The sequence below is a fragment of the Dasypus novemcinctus genome, chromosome 3 (assembly GCF_030445035.2).
Source record: "Dasypus novemcinctus isolate mDasNov1 chromosome 3, mDasNov1.1.hap2, whole genome shotgun sequence".
Lineage (NCBI taxonomy): Eukaryota > Metazoa > Chordata > Mammalia > Cingulata > Dasypodidae > Dasypus > Dasypus novemcinctus.
In genome coordinates, this window is record NC_080675.1 from 54,633,678 (window position 1) to 54,646,482 (window position 12,805).

Consider the following 12,805-nt stretch of genomic DNA (forward strand, 5'->3'; position numbering starts at 1 on the left):
GGGAGTTTTTTTTTTATGACTAATCTCTTTACTTGTGATTGGTTTGTTGAGGTTTTCTATTTCTTCTAGGGTCAGTGTAGGTTGTTTGTACATTCCTAGAAATTTTTCCATTTTCTCTACATTGTCTAGTTTGTTGGTATACAGTTGTTCATAGTATCCTCTTATGATGTCTTTTATTTCTGTAGGGTCAGTAGTAAAGACTCCATTTTCATTTTTTATTTCATTTATTTGTATCTTCTCTCTTTTTTTCTTTGTCAGTCTAGCTAAGGGTTTGCTAATTTTGTTAATCTTCTTGAAGCACCAACTTTTGGTATTGTTAATGCTCTCTACTGTTTTTTTGTTCTCGATTTCATTTATTTCTGCTCTGATCTCTGTTATTTCATTTCTTCTGCTTGCTTTTTGGGAATAGTTTTCTGTTTTTTTTTCTAGTTCCTCCAGCTGCGTAATTAGGTAATTGATTTTACCTCTTTCTTCTTTTTTAAAGTATGCATTGAGGGCTATAAATTTCCCTGTGAGCACTGCCTTTGCTGCATCCCATTGGTCCTGATATGTTGTGTTCTTCTTTTCATTCATCTACAGATATTTAGACTTCTCCTGCAATTTTTTCTTTGACCCACTGATTATTTAATAGTGTATTGTTTAATTTCCATATATTTGTGAATTTTCCCTGTTCTGCCTCTTGTTGATTTCCAACTTTATCCCATTATGATTAGAGAAAGTGTTTTGTATAATTTTGATCTTGTTGAATTTATTGAGATCTACTTTGTGTCCCTACGTGTGGTCTATTCTGGAGAAAGATCCATGCTTTATGGACTTGAGAAAAATGCTTATCTTGCTGCTTTGCAGTACAATGTTCTGTATATGTCTATTAGGTTTAGTCCAATTATCATATTATTCAAACTGTCTTTCTTTATTGATCCCCTGTCCAGATATTCTATCCAATGCTGAGAGTAAGGTATTAAAGTCTCCCACTATTATTGTAAGTATTGTAGAGACATCTGTTTCTCCATTCAGGAGCGTCCTGGTTAGGTGATACATATTTATGATTGTTATTTCTTCCTGGAGCATTGCCCCTTTTATTAATACATAATGTCCTTTCTTGTCTTGAAAAAAAGTTTTGCTTTTAAAGTCTATCTCATCTGATATAATATAGCTACTCCAGCTTTTTTTTTTCGGTTACTGCGTATGTGGAATATATTTTTCCAGCCTTTCTCTTTCAAGCCATAGGTATCCTTGGGTCTAAGGTGAGTCTCTTGTAGACAGCATATAGAAGGTTCATATTTCCTTATCCATTCCTCCCATCTGTGTATTTCAATTGGGGAGTTTAATCCATTAACATTCAATGTTAATACAGTAAAGGCAGCTCTTATTTACTTATTTTGGCCTTTGGGTTTTACCTGTCATATTTTATTTTCACCATTTTTTGACACTTTTAGTTACTTTTGCTGTTATAATCTTCATTTCTAGACTTTCTTTTAAGACTCTCTCTCTCATCTTTTCTTTTCAGGCTGTAGCACTCCTTTTAGTATTTCTTGCAAAGCTGGTCTCTTGGTTACCCACTCTTTCAGTTTCTGTTTATCTGTGAATATTCTAAACTCACCTTCAGGTCTGAAATGTAATCTTGCTGGGTATGATTCTTGGCTGGAAGTTTTTATCTTGCAGTATCTTAAGTATATCATACCACTGTCTTCTTGCCTCCATGGTTTCTGATGACAAATTGGCACTTAATCTTATTGGGTACCCCTTGATGCATTGCTTTTCTCTTGCTGCTCTCAGAATTCTTTTCTTTGTCTTTGACATTTGACATTCTGACTAGTATGTGTCTTGGAATATGTCTATTTGGATTTATTCAGATGGTATTACATAGTGTGTTTTGGACATGGATATCTATGACCTTCAATAGGGGTGGGGCATTTTCTACTACTACTTATTCAAATTTTCCTTCTGCCCCCCCTTTCCTTCTCTTCTCTTTCTGGGACACCCTGATACATATGTTTGCATATCACTTGCCATCATTTTGTTCCCTGAGACCCTGTTCATTTTTTCCCATTCTTTCCTTCATCTGTTCATTTTCAGAGGCCATGCCTTCAAGTCACTGATCCTTTCTTCTGCCTCCTCAATTCTGCTGTTATATGCCTCCAGTGTATTTTTAAATTTCATTTATTGTGCTTTTAATTCCCATAGGGTCTGCTATTTTTCTATGTATGCTTTCAAATTCTTTTTTGTGCTTACCCAGTGCCTTAATATCCTTAATCTCTTTAGCCATCTCACTAAATTTATTAAGGAGATTTGTTTGAATATCTATGATTAGTTGTCTCAACTCCTTTATGTCATCTGGAGACTTCTCTTGTTCCTTTGACTTGGCCATATCTTCCTGTCTCTTAGTATGGACTGTAATTTTTGTGGGTGTCTTGGCATCTGCCTTACTAGATGTATTTATTCTGGGTGCAGTTTCTCTCTTTAGTTTAGGGCTTCCTTTATTGTTAGTTGTGTACTAGGAGCCAAGGATGTATATGATACTGTATACTGTAGAGGCTGAAGATGCCCACATTGTCCCAGGAACCAATGAAGCTCCTGCCTCCTTTCTGCCCTTCCAGGGGTAGGGATGAGCCACAGGCATGTGTAGTAATCCAAGCCTTGCAGACCAAAGAATGTACTTGCCTGGAGAGATTGATAAAGGTTCATGCCTCTTCCTCCACTGACTGGGTTGGGATAGAACTCCAGGTGTGGGCAGCAAACTAAGACCTGTGGGTCAAAACTGTCCACAGTTGACCAGGTAGACTCACATAGCTCTAGCCCTTCCTCCTCCCCAGCCAGGGTGGGAATGGACCCTCCAAAGAGTCCAACAATCTAATCTGTGTGGACCAGAACTGCCTGCAGTTGTCCTGAGAGTATGAGGTAGTACTGTCCTTTCTGCCCTTTAAGGGGTGAAGATGGGACCATAAGCACTCAACAAACTAGTCTGTGCAGGCCAAAAGTACCTGCAGTAGCCCAGAGAGACTGAGGAAACACAGCTCCCCTCTTATCCTTTGGGGGACCCGGATGCTGCTATAGGTGTCCAAGTATCCAGGCTGTGTGGGCTGGAAGTGCCTACAGTTGCCCAGAGAGGTGAGGAATTACCAGCCCCCTCCTATCCTATGCAGAGCAGGGGGGCATGGATGGAATTGTAGGCACACAAAAAACCAGTCCATACAGGTTAATAGAATTTTCAGTTGCCTAGAGAGGCTGAGGAAACACAGCTCCTCTCCTATAATATTGGTGGGCAGGGATGGAGCCCCAGGTGTCTGGCTATCCTGTCTCTACTATCCATAAGCACCTGTAGTTGCCTGGAGAGGCTGGTGCAGGTCCCTTTAGCTTCTTCCCTGCAAGAGGTGGGGCTGGGGCCTAGGCTAGGGATGAAATCCAATCAGGAAAAAAGCCTGTTTTTACCTTTGCTTTGATTTTCAATCAGCCCTGCTTCCCCTCATGCTGGGGGTGGAGTTAAAATGGTGGCTACTGTCTTCTTTCCAATTTGGACATGTTCAAACTTTAGCTGTCCTACACTTTACACTTTAGCTGGCCAAATTTACAAATCAGTAGCTAAAATCAGTGCCCGGCCATCTCTTCCCCATTTTTGGGAAATGGAGTTTTCAACTCCAGCCATGGAATAGCTCCCAAGGTGGCTTGTGCTGCCAGTGGAGAATGGGCACTGGCCTCCATGGTGTGGAGTGCTCTACTCACAATTTGTCACTGCAGATGGGCAGTCTCCTCCTTCCATTCTTTCAAGAATGTTACAGGATGCTTTCTTGGTCTCTTGGGCCCCAAAACAGGTTCTTTAGATAGCTCAGGGTGATTATTGACTGTCCTGTAGGGCAAGCAGACTCTAGGAGCTTCTCACTCTGCCACCATCTTGCCCCTCCCTACTGGTCATTTGATTTTGAATTTTCAGGAATTTCTTTTTTTAAAGTTGCTGTTTTTTTCTGCAGCATAAACACCTTTGTCGCAGTTCTGACACTTGGGTAGCTGTTGACTTCAGGCAGTGTACCAGGGATGTACTTGGGACAAGGATGGGCTCATCAACTAACTGCTCTGGATGTCACATAAACAGATACAATTGTATTGACCTTTGCAAATGCTTCTGTCACTGTGATAGAGGAAATAAAAGAATTCCCGCCCCTCTTTATTTCTTGTTGACTTCAGGTTTTTTTTTTTTTCCTGCTTAAACTAAGTAGAATGGATTCTGCAACTGAACCCTGGCTGATACCATGGCAGTAGTTATTTGCAATATTGAATACAGCTTCTGACTGGAAAGATTGTTAGATAATAGAAACAGCTGTATAACAAGAGTGGCAAGTTTTAAACGTTTTCTTGGCAGCTGCAGCTATGTAGGAAACAAATCATGTCTCTGGCCACTTCGGATGCATATAAAACTTACTGTGACAGGATCACCAATAGGATTTTGGGGAGTGATGGGAGGCAGAGCTCTGCAAGCCCTAACTTTCACATTAAATGTGAACTTTTCCTAGAACTCAACCCTAAACGCATAATCCTGCTGGTTGAAATCTTCTGCCATAATCTTTCTAACGATGAATGGTCTCTTATCTAACTTCCCTGTTCTCTCTCCTTCTCTCCCTTCTTTACCACCAACATATACTCCCCTGCCACACACACACACCAGGGGGAAGTCCATTTTTAAGGAAACAGTGTGCTATAAACAAGAAACTAACCATTCAAAGGAGCAATAATGTCAAGAGCTACAAGTGTTGCCAACTGGAAAGCAGTATAGCCATTTCTCTAAAAGTTAAATATAGAATTAACATCCAATCCAGCAAATTCACTCTTAGGTATATACCCAAAGAAATTGAAAACACACACTCTAACAGATATTTGTACACCATTGTTCATAGCAGCATTATTCACAACAGCCAAAAGGTGGAAACAACTCACACGTCCATAAACAGATGAATGGATAAACAAAATGAGGCATATACACACAATGGAATATTATTAGACCATAAAAAGGATGGAACCCTGAGACATACTGCAACATGTATGAACCTTGAAAAGATTATGCTGAGAGGAACAAGCAAGGCACATATGGTAGACAGAATTATGTACCCCTTTAAAAGGCATGCTCTTAATCTTAATCTGCACTCCTGTGGGTGTGAAACCATTTGTAAATAGGACCTTTTGAAGATGTTATTTTTAGGTAAGGTGTAGTCCAGCCCATTTTCCCACTGGGGCTCCTCTCATCTGGGGATGGTGCAGATGCACCCACATTTGGGAAGCACTCCAGAAGGAAGAGGAGTCTGGTCTGGGGAAGGAGTGACAATGACCATGAGTCCAGACCTACCATGTAGGTTCCCAGAGTACTTGATCACCCCACGTGGCAATGTCTCACCCCACTAAGGAGGGGTGGGCAATGCGAAGGCACAGCCGGGACTTACGCATACCCAGTCATGTGATATTCAGGAAATAGCCGATACCCCCGTAGCATGAAAGCCTATACCTTTTTCTTTAGCATTATCTTATGTTAGGTTTTATTTTTTTTTTAAGATTTATTTATTTATTCCCGCCCCCCCAGTTGTCTGTTCTCTGTGTCTATTTGCTGCATCTCCTTTTCCGCTTCTTTTGTTGACAGCGGCATGGGAATCTGTGTTCCTTTTTGTTGCATCATCTTGTTGTGTCAGCTCTCCGTGTGTGTGGCGCCACTCCTGGGTAGGCTGCATTTTCTTTCGCGCTGGGCGGCTCTCCTTAAGGGGCACACTCCTTGCGTGTGGGGCTCCCCTACGTGGCGGACACCCCTGCGTGGCACTCCTTGCCCGCATCAGCACTGAGCATGGGCCAGCTTCACATGGGTCAAGGAGGCCCGGGGTTTGAACCATGGACCTCCCATGTGGTAGACGGACGCCCTAACCACTGGGCCAAGTCTGCCGCCTCTGTTAGGTTTTATTATATTATTTTTTCTCCCAAGCTCTCATGTCAGCTATAAATTAAAGTTCTTATGGCTCAATGTTTGTTTATATATGTCAAGTTGCTGTGCCTTTGGATCCAAATATGTGCATTTGAAGCAGAAGTCTATTTTTGCTTTCTAAACTAACTGGAACTGCCATATACTCTCTCCCTAGATTATGGAAAGTTGCTCTAAGAGTTTACACAAGAAAAATCTGTGTTAATTGTGATGGGACGTGGGGTGGGGTGGGGTGGGGGAAGAGAGAGAGAATACTGAATAACCGTATCACAACTCTGAGTGTGACACAAGATTCTCTTTCTTCTTAGCAATCCTGCACCTCATTCCTTGCGGCGGCTTGCTCGGTTGGTAGAGGTGGGGTTTGGCTGCGGACGAGGGGTAGGTCCAGCTTAGGACAAGCGGTCGGTCCCACTTGGGACGAGGGGTCGGTCCCACTTGGGACGAGGGGTCGGTCCCACTTGGGACGAGCGGTCGGTCCGGCAGCAGACGAGGGGTCGGTCTCACAGGGGTTGCGCGGTTTGGCTGACGGGGTCGCCCGGCAAAGCCGGCGACGAAGGGGTCGCCCGGAGAAGCAGGCGACGAACTGGGGACAAGGGAGGCCAGGCCCTTGTCGGGGGCTCTCAGGACTGGAGGGCGCACGGCAGAAAAACTACCGCGGAGACAAGGTAAACACGCAAGTCCACTTTACTGAGGGAGAGGCAACAGTTTTATAGGGGCTGGGGAAGGTTGATTAGTCGAAGCCACGCCCTGTTCTGATTGGTTGCTGGAGAAAGGTCAGTGGGCGGTACTGGACCGGGGAGGGGTGGTGGTTAGGGATTGGCTGTCGCTGTTGCTGGGGGAAGGGGCAGGGTTTAGGGATTGGTGGCTGCTGTTGCTGGGGTGGAGGGCAGACTTGAGTTTCCCGCCCACGCCTGGCTGTTGCTGCTGTCGGGGGGGAGGGAAAAGGGCAGACTGGATTTTTCCGCCCACGCCTGGCTGTTGCTGCTGTCGGGGGAGGGGAAAAGGGCAGACTGGAATTTTCCGCCCTGCGCCTGTGCAGGGAGAAAGAAGAAGAAGGGTGCCGCCCCACAGGCATCGTGTGGCGCCATCCGGGAGGAGGGGCGGCCGCGGAAGCATGGCTGCCGAGAAGGGGAGACCCGAGGGCACTCTGCGCCCATGCCGAGCTCCCTTCAGGGGTGGCGGTGAGTCTGACCAGCCACCCTATTATGGGGGCAGCGGCTTGGCCTGCCGCGGCTGCTCCCCCGCCAGGCCAGCAAACCACACTTCAGCCCGAGGGGTGACCGCAATTCCTAATAATTTTAGGGTCTGCTATGCCTCTTGCTATGAGAATTAGCATCGGCAGCTTTCAAAATGACTTACCAGTTAACCCCTCCAGACTTTCTTTTCTTCTTCAAATTCCCTATCTCTAAGCCTTCTAATTCTCCTTCCGACTTCCATCTGTAAAGTTAATGCAATCCAATAAGAAAATAATGTGTTCTGGAGACGCTGACATGCTCAGAGTCATTTTATCCTGCCCTAAAGCCTGGAAAGTCTGAATTTTCCTTGGGATAAAAAAAGTAAGAAATAATAGAATAATTCACTGTACTGTAACAATTAAATCCAGCAATTTAATATTGTGCATTGGTAAATATAATGCTTGCAAGAATCAAAAATCTCCCATGTATTGACAGACAAAAACAAAGTTATAAATCTAAACCTCCTATTCTGAACCACATTCCTAAATGTAAATAAGCACCCAAGCATGCTGCTACATATCTTTACAGAAGCAATTACAAACAAGCCTTATCAGTCACTGCTAAGTCACCAACTCACCCGCAATGCTTATCTGCTATGCCCTCTACTGGAAAGAGTACACAAGGCAGGTCGCATTATTTCCAATTAATTTTTGGCATCATCAGTCAGCATCTGCTTTAGGAATGCATGGCGTGAAATTTATAGTAGCAGATTTAATATTCCATCTAGCCAAAATTATTTTGCTACAGGGACTTACCTTTGGTGGAATATTTAGAGTTAGCTTAAAAAAAAAAAAAAATATATATATATATATATATATATATATATATATTATTTGCTTGCTTCTCTGTTTTTCTGACCCACTGTCCAAACTCTCAAGCTGTCATCTAACTCGGTGCACATGCGAGTAAAATGTGTTTAATTTCACGTTTTCTAAGAATAATTACTTAACATCATGCCACTTAAAATGTATTTCTATATATGCAAATGCTAATGAACCTACAAAAATTTGAATCATCTTTTGAAAGAATTAGGGTATTAAAGGGGACGCTGGGCCTATTCCTTCTTCTCCCACAGTGGCCACCCAGACCAGAGGTGAGATCCTGTCTTCAAACTGGGTGTGAGCCCAGTGGCTTGGAGGGGAATTTAATCCCGTGGACCTTTCTTGAGTCTCCCCAAAATATTGGAAACAGAGCCTTGGGGCTCTCTGGAGATGCCCAGTCCTCACTCAGGTCCCATGAATGACCACTAGGAGGGGTCTCCCACCCAGGGCCACAGGGGGCTTCCTACCTGAACTGAGGCTGGTGGCAGGCTTTGGTCTTTGGCCTCAGCTTATCTGTTTGGTCACGGACACACCCAAGCAACAAAGATCTTAGTCCTATCTGTTGCTCATCTTGAGGCCTAAAACAGTCAGCAAAGAACCACAAGGAGTAAGAGGAAAATGGAAACTTTGGTTTTCATTTTTTAAAAAAAGTATGATTTTGAAATCATTTTAGATTTATAAGAAAGTCGCAAAAACAGTACAGGGTTCCTGGATACTCAATTTTACCCGATTTCACCTAACTTAACATCATACTTATAACCAAGGGACAATGATCAAAGCCAAGAAATGAACTTTAGTACCATACTAATTACTACACTAATGATTTTAAATCAGATTACACAAATTTTTCTACTAATATCTTATTTTCTGCTCCAGGATCTGACCCCACACGCTGCATTTCATTTAGTTCCCATGTCTCCCTAATCTCCTCCAATCTGGGATGTTTCCTCACATTTTCCTTATCTTTCATGACCTTGACAATTTGAAGAGTATGGACCAGGTATTCTGTAGACTGTCCCTCGGTTTGAGATTGTTGACTATTTTCTCATGATTAAATTGAAATTATGAAATTTGGCAAGATTACTTCAGAAGCAGTGAGTAATTCTCATTGCTTTGAGGAAGCAGGACTTGTTTTTCTAGCAATGCAGGGGCATGTGCCAAGGACCTGAATGAAATCAGCACACTTTTGTAGGAACATGGGCTTAGGTCTAAGAAGAGTTAGGCACCCAGTCTATGGGCAATTGACCTGCATCTGTGTCCTGCTTTCTCTGTTACTATAGGTGACCTTGGGAGAAGGGAGACTATTTCTAGATACTAGACAGCACTAGTTATTTTCTTAATCTAATGCTCCTGAGATCAGTAGAAGGATGAGGGGTAGTCAAGGAAGGCAGAGTATTATGGATGTTGGCATGGTGGTGGTGGGGCATGGGGAGAGGGGCACCAAAATGAAAGTGTGGGTAAAATGAAAATTTTTTGGTCCCATGCAGTAGGTTCAGCAGGGCTTCAGATACCTCAAGAATGCGATGTAAGGGGTCGGAAACTAGCTAATTTGTGTTGAGGGGATGATGGTAAACATTTCTCAATTGGCATTTTTAACAATGGAAAGGAGATTTGATTTCTTCAGTTGGGTAAGTTGGTGCAGTGGTGAAATATGATCATGGAGCACATTTTTAGACTTCTTCGTTGCCTTTCTCCCCCTTTAGCATGAAAGCTGTGTAGGGGACATGGTGCCACTCTGTAAACCTAGGGCCCAGGTTGGCATATTGGAGAAGCTAAAAAAATTTTTATTCATTAAATGAATAAAAAATAAATGAAGGTATCGAGTACTCATTTGCCAGACATACTCCTGGTCATGCCACTCATCCTGACTCAGAATTATACAACTCGACTCCATTCTCCAGCAGGGTTTTGAAAGCCCAGAAGTGGTCCTGAGGCCTCCAAGCTTTCTTCCCTCGTCCGTCCTGTAAGTGCATAGGGAAGCTGCATTGGGAGGAGGAAATCCCAGAGACCAACAGAATCTATCATTGTTTGGGGGAAGGTAGAAGCGGGGAAAATCCAAGTTTGGGAAGAGGAGGCAAGGAGTGGTAATATTGAAGCCTCCTTCAGGGTGGGCCTTAGTTTGGTGGAGCCAGAAAAGGAAGGCGAGATGGCAGTGCTGGTGGGGATGTGAATGAATTGGGGACACATGGATTTTACTCCTTTGCGTATGGGGTTGTGTGTGCAGATTGAGACATATTTCCCTTGTTGACGGAACTGATTTCATTTCTTTATCTGCTCAGTGCTTCTTGGTTACTCTCTTAAAATTGCCAGTTATCCATATAATTTAAAAAACACACTATTTGTAAGTATTGTAATTTAAATTGTGTTAAGTTTTCTAGATGCATGTTTAGTGAGAACTTTTAAAAACACTCGAGAGAAGCAAAGCAGCAGCAGGCTTTGCAGGTTTATTTTACTCAGGTGTACAAAGTAGACAGGAACTGGTTTTACTGGCACACTAATGAAAACAGACAATGCTATGAGCATTTGGTATGTAGTAGACACTGACATGCTTTATATATACCAACCCATTTAGCCTTTATGAGCACGCATGAATAAGTCTATTATATCCCATTTTACAGAAAAGGAAATCAAGGCACACAGAACTTAAGAAACTGGTTGCCAGCATACAACTAGTAAGTAGCAGAGCTGGGAGTTGCACTCTAACTAGCATACTACACAGTTCCTCTAGAGTGATCCAGAAAAGGTCTGTGCTCTCTGGAAAACTTTGCAACCTGGGAATATGAATGGAAATGTTGGGAAGGACTAGTTTCCTGCTTTTTCTTTTTTAGGAACAAAATGCATATACCAAGCGCTCATCCTTGTGTGGGCTTCTTCGTGCTGGGCAGTAAGAAGTATTGTTGGCCCCCTTGCTTCAGGAGGCTACAGGGAGTTCCTACAGGAGGTAGTGCTTTGGTAGAGGAGGCATGAAGGGGTGAGACGAAGGTGTTTGTTAAGGTTTTTATTTAACCCAGGAGCACTATAAGGAAATAAGTAACACAGAATATCTTATCAAAATTTCAAGCAGGTCACCTAATTATGTGTCATATGACAATTATGGGATATGGTGGAATTGCTTTAAAAAAAGTTTCAGTTTTGTTTGACTCTTGCACAGGTTCACACATTTACTTTGTACCAATTACTCACAGTGTTCAACAGGTTTAGGCTCTGTAAATTCACTATTCATTTGCTAGCAAGGGAACAAGTAAGAGGGGAAAGTACTATGATATAAATGCTGACCCTTGTCAAGCAGGACATCGTCATGAAATGCACAAAGTGCACACAGCATGGCTTGTGTGGTCACATCAGAAAGGGGTCTTGTCTCATGAGTGGCACCAAATTTATTTGCCTCCAACTCTGACATGAAATGCAGGAAATGTAGGTAATTTCAAAGCACTGAAGCCATTTAAAGATAACAAATCACCAGTGATAAGTTATAATAGTAATTGTTGTTATCATTATATATTTTTACACATTATGCATATGACTCAAGAGCATAATTTGGAAGAAATTACTATCACCTAAACTTTTTTTTTTAATTTTAATTTTAATTTATTTAATTCCCCTCCCCTCCCCCGGTTGTCTGTTTTCTATGTCTTTTTGCTGCGTCTTGTTTCTTTGTCCGCTTCTGTTGTCGTCAGCGGCACGGGAAGTGTGGGCGGCACCATTCCTCTGCAGGCTGCTCCCTCCTTCGCGCTGGGCGGCTCTCCTCACGGGCGCACTCCTTGCGCGTGGGGGTCCCCTACGTGGGGGACACCCCTGTGTGGCAGGGCACTCCTTGCGCGCATCAGCACTGCGCATGGGCCAGCTCCACACGGGTCAAGGAGACCCGGGGCTTGAACCGCGGACCTCCCATGTGGTAGACGGACGCCCTAACCACTGCGCCAAAGTCTGTTTCCCTCACCTAAACTCTTAATTGGTCAGGGTTATAATTAGGAAACTGGCCACTCAAATCTTCAAAGAGGCCTCTGCTCTTCTGTTAATAGCATGGCTGAACCAAACAGAACAATCATGAATTTCAGCATTAAGTGGTCTCAGTTTTGGGGAGGTAAAGTCTAATTCCTAACTAATGAACATTCCAGTGGACCTTGGACATATTCTGCCTGCAAAACATAAAATTAGAATGGTGTTTTGAACCCTGCTTGGAAGCAATATATAAACTAGTGCAACGTTTTTCAAATGCAGTATTCAGCAGCTGATTCAGCTGGATCATAATTTATGCTAATAAGTTCCTGGATTTCAAAGTGACCTTTTTCTAATCATACTAAAACCCTATAATTCGGGTATGTTTTAAAGTTTAGAATGGGTAGGGAATTCTCTGTCAAAAGCTAGGCTATGACTGGCCCTTTTTAAAAGGGAAGGGAAAAAAACAAAAGTTACATCCCAGAGGGTTGGAGGAGGGATAGAAAGTTCATTTCCTAAAGTTCTTGATTTCACATACCATTTACCACTAAAGAATTATCACAATTTTCACATGGCTGCAATATTTGTGGAATTTAATGAGACATGGTATTGATGTTAGGAAGTGGGTGGTTTCAGTTAATTATGATGGAAGAGGAGTAAGTATACTGAAGTGAGCTGAGAAGCTCATGTTCTAGTCCCAGGTCTGCACACTACCCAGTTGTGCGACATTAATCAAGTCACTTAGAGGCCTCAGGTTCTTCATTTATAAAACTGGATTAGCTGTGCTGGTTGTACTAGATGATCCTTTAAAATCCTTTTTTTATTCAACAAATTTTATTTTCTCTGATTAATTTAGAATC